At 35.3% G+C, this 6,624-nt stretch overlaps 1 pseudogene; it reads left to right on the top strand.

Annotated features, from left to right (window-relative positions):
• The first annotated feature begins 2,444 nt into the window (after nucleotides 1-2,444).
• LOC126616027 (F-box protein At3g07870-like) lies at nucleotides 2,445-5,227 on the top strand (annotated as a pseudogene).
• The last annotated feature ends 1,397 nt before the right edge of the window (nucleotides 5,228-6,624 follow it).

Here is a 6,624-nt window from a genome sequence, read left to right as displayed (position 1 = left end):
TAGTTGTGTGAAATTACATTTCTACCCCATATTTCTTATTCATGTTCTGTTTTAATTAGAGGATTAAACTGATAATTTTATAAAATTTTGATTGATAATGAGTGTTAATTAGTAAAGATAAACATTTCCGAAACATGAATTTTCACATTTATATTACTCTAGCTGGAATAATTAGTAGAGAGAAGGATGCCCCTTTGGTCATGTTTTAGTCCAGTGGGCTCCATTATATTTTAGTCTAGTTTTTGGTTGGAGTTGGAATTGTCCAAATCAGACTATTTTTTAACTTTTTATCCTTAGCCCTCTTTACGGTAGATGGTCTTACAAGTTGGCAGCGGTTGAGGAGGAAAAAAAAAATCAATGAAAGCTGAAATGACATTTGACAAAAAAATTCCGTATAATAAAAAATCAAATGCATATTTATTTATTTAATTACTAGCAAAGATCACACAATATGGTTTTTGTTGTAGGATTTATTGAACTGTATTTAGGACTAGAGAGGAAGAGGGCCGGCGGCAAGAGAGAAGAGGGAGATGTAATTTTGAAATGTATGTTGTATCAAAACATTGTGCCTTTATTTATAATAGTATGATATATTAAATCTTTACCCTTATAGGATTACAACTCTAATAGGATATTAACTACTAAAGGGAATATTCAAATATATCCTTAGTTACATTAATATTTATACAATCACATTTCTAATCTAATATGACTGTAACAATTTTTAATTTTTTTTTCAATAGTAGTTATGCAGGCATAAAAAAAGTGTTGGTAGTTATGGGGGAGAATGAGTTTAGAAAGTAGTGATAGAGCTACATGACTGTGAGGTTTAGAAAAAAAAAGCGAAAAGTTGTTTGTTCGAAATTAATTTAATGCTCCTTTTTTTTAGTTCAAAGTACGATATTCATTTGTAAAGGAACTAGAAATTTGTACAGTACATGGAGGATACGGTGCCAAATAAAGGGCATCAATAAAAATCTTGTCTGGATTTCAACCCGATTGAAAGAAAAAAGAACGTCTTGCACTTAGTTACAAAGATAAACTATTTTCCATAAGAAGATCTCCAATGATGTCACGAGTTCTGCAGACCACACTTTTCATTGCTGACTTGAAAGTCCGAAACGTGCCAATGGATGAGCCACTGTATTGGCCCCTTTTCTGGTAAGGAGAACTCTTGTTTAGGGATTAAACAGAGAAAATGTCTTGTGACATTAATTATATGCCCCATTGAGAACGTATCATCATCAGCAAGCATGTTAGTGGCTGAGAGAAAAACATCGTGGCATCTCCTTCGAAATCTCCTTTTTTTTTCTTTTCTTTTCTCACAATTTTTTTAGTTATATATTAAAGATTATAATTGTAAATTTATTAGTTTTTGGTTCATACAATAAATTCTATTAATATTAGTTTAGATTCGCAAGATGGTTAAAATTGTAAGGGTTATTATACTAAATAGTTTCTAAGATTTGCATGATCAATAAAAATGGTCATGGAGATTGAAAATCAATAGAAATGGTCACTGAGATTGTCCACCATCCATGATTTTGGTCATTCCGTTAAAAACCATTTGGGCAATTTTCAAAACTTTGTAATTCAATCGTTTCTTAACCAAATTCGACCCATAATATATTAAAATGAAGATAGGAAAGTGTAGAATAAAATTTTACCTATTTAGAAGCCCAATAGTTGACTGTGGTGGCTGGAAAATAGCCTGAAAGGTGACTGGTCCGCGGGAAAACTAGAAAACTCGCCGGAAACTGGATAAACTTTAAACGTTCATAACTTCTTCAATACTCAACGAAATCAAGTAATTCAAAAATGAAAATCATACTTCTTGACGAGACGAAGAGAATGACATCTTTCTTGACTACTAACTCATCGTGGTTTGGGCGGAAAACTACTTGAAAGTGGCTAACTCGAAAATGGTTAGCCACTTTCGAGCCAAAGAGAATGGTACCCTTTTCGAAGGCTAACTCACCGTGGTTTGGTCGGACAACGGTTCGAAAGTGGCTAACCATTTTCGAGTTAGCCACTTTCGAGCAGTTTTCCGCCCAAACCACGGTGAGTTAGCAGTCAAGAAAGATGTCATTCTCTTCGTCTCGTCGAGAAATATGATTTTCATTTTTGAATCACTTGATTTCGTTAAGTATTGAAGAAGTTATGAACGTTTAGAGTTTACCCAATTTCAGGCGAGTTTTCCAGTTTTCCTGCGGACCAGTCACCTTTCAGACTATTTTCCGGCTATTTTCGGCAATCATTGGCTTCCAAATAGATATAATCTTGTTCTACACTTTCTTATATTCATTTTGATATATTATGGGTCGAATTTGGTTAAGAATTGATTGAGATACGAAACTTTAAAAATTACCCAAAGAATTTTTAACCAAAATCATAAATGGTGGATCATCTCAAGACCATTTCTCATTAACCATTTCTATTGATTATGCAATTTTGCATAATAAGCCAAATTGTAACTGCATTTAGGATTTGAGTTCCAGAAGTCACTCAAGACCCTCCCTTCCCTGAACCGGTTTCCCCGACTCACGACGGCACCTGCGTGTTTCGGTACGTCTTTTCTCTTTCCTCTCTGTCTCTGTCTCTCTCTAAAACCAGAAGGCTATAAAAACCATATCGAAATCGCCGGTGAGCTCGTCTTTTCGATTCATAAAATTACTACGCTTTTCTCTTTTAATTGTTTATTTATGGAACGCATCTATTTGCGAAATTTCACAGTTTAGGCGTTGTTAGAATTGTAATTCAAGGCTTGTTCGAAATTTCAGTTCCGAATTTGCTTGAAATTTTGGGCTAGATAGTGTGATTCGATATCTATTTATTATTGTGATTTGAGATGTAGATCATAAACCATAAACCAAACGATTAAGAAACCAATCATCGTGTATTCTTTTGTGTACTTACTATTGTGCTGCAGAGAAAGCCCCTTCAAATTTGAATCTTTGATTTGTTTATTTCCTTTCTTTCTGGAACTCGAAAGGCACAATCCGATGGAACAGATTGCAAACAGAGCAGTGATGAGCAGCAAATTTCAATATCTTCCGCGGGGTTTGGTGGTGGCCATTCTCTCAAGGATAGTCTGCTTCAAGACCGTCTTGAACTGCAAGTGCGTTTGCAAAGAGTGGCTTTCTATTATTTCTGACCCTCAATTTGCTCGTCTCCATCTTCCGAGATCACCCATTGGGATCTTGATGAAGGTTTGGCGATCTTATTCGTCAGTGAAAAAACTTTATTTGGCCCAGATAGTAGAGACTGCTGCTGGTTCTGATTTTGGGGTTGAAAAAATGATTTTCACTGCCAAAAATAGCCTGCCCAATTTCGAGTTCGAGTTGATAAACTCTTGTGATGGTTTACTTTGTTTGTATGGACCGGAAACTGATGGTATGTATGTGTGCAACCCTGTGTTGGGTGAGTGGATCTCAATTCCACCTAACAATAATGGTAGGCGTCGCTGCGGTTTTATCGCACTTGGTTATAACTTATAACATTGGGACCAATGAGTACAAGGTCTTGCAAACAACCTCATCTAACAACGAATTCTATGGTGAGCGTGAGGCTGAGATATACACCCTTGGCACAGGAGTTTGGAGAAGCATTGGAAGTGTTCCTCAAACTATACTTAAGAGAAATAGAGACGAAGCAATTCAGTTACCGTTTGATGCTTTTCTGCACGGAGCTCAACATTGGGCTCCGTATGACTTGTCAGAGTTTTCTATATATGCTTTCAATTTTGAAAGCGAACAATTTCGATCACTACCCGCACCTACACTCTCACCTGGGCTCGTGGAAGCAATGCATGAGTGGTATTCAGATTATTTACAGTTGGGACAGTTTGGAGGTTGTCTCCTTTTATGTGTGCATGGTAAACCGTCTACCAAATTAGAGTTCTGGGTTATGAAGGAATATGGGGTCCAACAGTCATGGACTCAAATTCTTGTCATTGAGAACTTGTCCCCAAGACGTTTCGGGTACATGCCAATTATGTTTTTGAGTAATGGAGAAATCCTAATAGCATACGTGGAAGAGCAAAACAACTGTAGTGGCAGCCGGCTTGTTGGTTGTTACAATCTAGAAGCAAAAATTTTCAGGCGAACTATAGTTACTAATCGCACCCAATTTTTTTTTTTTTTTTTTTTCATGTAATTGCTTACAGTCCATCCTTTGTTTCACTGTACGATGTTGCAAAAGGAGAAGCTGAAAGGTACTTGAATTACACTTAAGATATGCTTCTCTTCTATTGTTTTTATATTCCCTTTTTTATTTATGGAAGCTGATGTTTTTGTAGGAGAATACTATTGATATATTGCATTTGTCAACTTACATTTATATCTGTCTATCTCCACAGATACTACATGTGAAAGTTTGTCCGACTCGGTTTTGTTACTTCAGCGATGTGTTAACAGATTTCTTTTTCTAAATATGACTTCTGCTTATCAGTTTTTGCATTTGTATGTGTTTGCTGAACAGCAGAACATGACAGAGCGTTTGACCTTCGTCGATTGAATTGCTTCTCGTTGCTATAGTAGTACTCAAAACACTTTTTGAAGTTTGACTGATTCAAGAATTAATGCTCATTATTAGAACTTCGTCAACAAAGCAAGTGCTCTTAGGTTCCTTCATACTAATTTACCCTATACTTTATATTTTTTGCAGGGTAAGAGACAAGAAGAAATATAAGAATCACATCGGTAAATGGCAGTCCACAGGATTTGAGTTGGAACAGCATGCTTTTGCTGATTGGTTTATTCGAAATTCCTATGTGAGTTGCCATAGTACATCTGTCATTTTTTCTTTTGAATCCATCCAATTGTTTTGCTGCTGTCTCCTTGCGGCTGAACAATATGTTTTCTTTTCAGCTAATTCACTATTGTTATGATTGAATGCGCGATGTGTCAACAAGCTTTCAGCGTGAAGGGTTATGTTTTCGGGGAGGGTGGATTCCGAATGTGTCAACAAATACTATCGCCACCAGGCTATCGTGATTCTAAAGCAGTTCTTTCCTTTTGCCCTCGTCAAAGACTGCAGCTGCCCTGCCTCCGTTGAGACCAGACTGCAAGTGATAACTTGTTTTGTGAAACGTTTGATATTTGCACAACTAATTGTTAGCTATACCTTATTTCTTTGACAAGAACTGATATTCATTTAATAACTTTTTTGAAGCCCTGTTGATTGGTTTTTCATAAATTTTGACCATACACGAAGAAATTGTAAGTCATCACTTTTGTGACATTGACAATATGTTTTTTTTGTCTAGACATCGGAAAACTTATTTGATAACCACTTTCAGTTTTTATTTATAGTGAGAACAAAAATATGAAAGTTGAAGCTAAATTTTGAAAACTCGAAGAAGTTATATTTTTAAAAAGTGAAACTAAAAGTAGTTATCAAACAAATTTTCAGGTTTGGAAAATAAATTTAGTAATCAAAATCTCGCATAACTATAAAAACCCTCGTAATTTAAAGGTTTAAATGTTAAAATGCTCCATGTTTTATTCATTGGGTCAATTTAGTCCTTGTGCTTTCAATTTGGCCAATTTGATCCATGTTTTTATCTCCGTTATCCAATTAAAGACATTTTCATCTAATTTCTGTAAAAAAAATTATAATTTATTTGATTTAAAACATTTTAAATGAAATAAATTAAAAATTAAAAGAAAAATGATTCTTCTCCCAACTCTCCGACTTCCTCCCTAACATTACCCCCTCTTTTTTCTATGTCACAACCTTAAATCATTTTTTAGATTGGAAGTTTTATTTCTTATATGTGTAATCATTGATTTGCATTTTTCTGTAAAGAGAAAGGGTAATTATTTTTCTTATGAATTTTTAAAAAGAGATTAAATGAAATGTCCTTAATTGACTAACACATGGACCATTTTGACATTTAAGTCTAATTTAAAACAATCAAAACCCTGAATTGAACTATAACTAACCCTATTTGGACTGATAATTATTCGGCCTTGATTTAATTAGGCCCAGACATCTCCAAGACCATTAAACCCTTATTGGGTATTTGATTTTGGAAAGCTGCGGGCCAAATGTTTTTAAATATTATGACGTGGCAGCTATTGGGCGGCAAGCCTAGGATGATCAGGCTAGGGAGATTTTTGCAGGAGGAAAGTGCTTTTTGATGGTAAAAACTCGTAAATAAGGAAGGATCAGGTGTGAACTCACCCCTTGCTGAGTATAGTCACATCAACCACTTGACAGAGAAAGGGCTCAAGCTATAAAAAAAAAGGGTAATGTTGTGCTTTGAAAAAAAGCTGCTGTGAGAATAAGCGGCTGTGCTGTGAGAATAAGCGGCTGTAAAATAAATCAGCAGAGTGTTTACTAAACTTTTTTGTAAAAGTGCTTTTGGAAAAAAAAGCAATCTGATAGTGGGTCTTTTCATTAAAGGAGCAATGGAGCTTCATGTGCTTTGAAAAAAAGCCAGTTTTCCAAAGCTGCAAATAGCAGCTTCAGCTTTTTCCTTTGATTTCAGCTTATTCTCACAGCAGCTTCCAAAATAAGCTTTTTTTTTTCAGTTTACCAAACACCTAAAACCCTCACAGCTTTTTTTCATGGGTGCTTTTTTTTAAGCACCTCACTCTCAAACAACCCCTACGACAAGAA

The sequence above is a fragment of the Malus sylvestris genome, chromosome 3 (assembly GCF_916048215.2).
Source record: "Malus sylvestris chromosome 3, drMalSylv7.2, whole genome shotgun sequence".
Taxonomy (NCBI): domain Eukaryota; kingdom Viridiplantae; phylum Streptophyta; class Magnoliopsida; order Rosales; family Rosaceae; genus Malus; species Malus sylvestris.
Note: the sequence above shows the minus strand (reverse complement) of the source record. Positions and strands in the feature narration are given on the sequence as shown.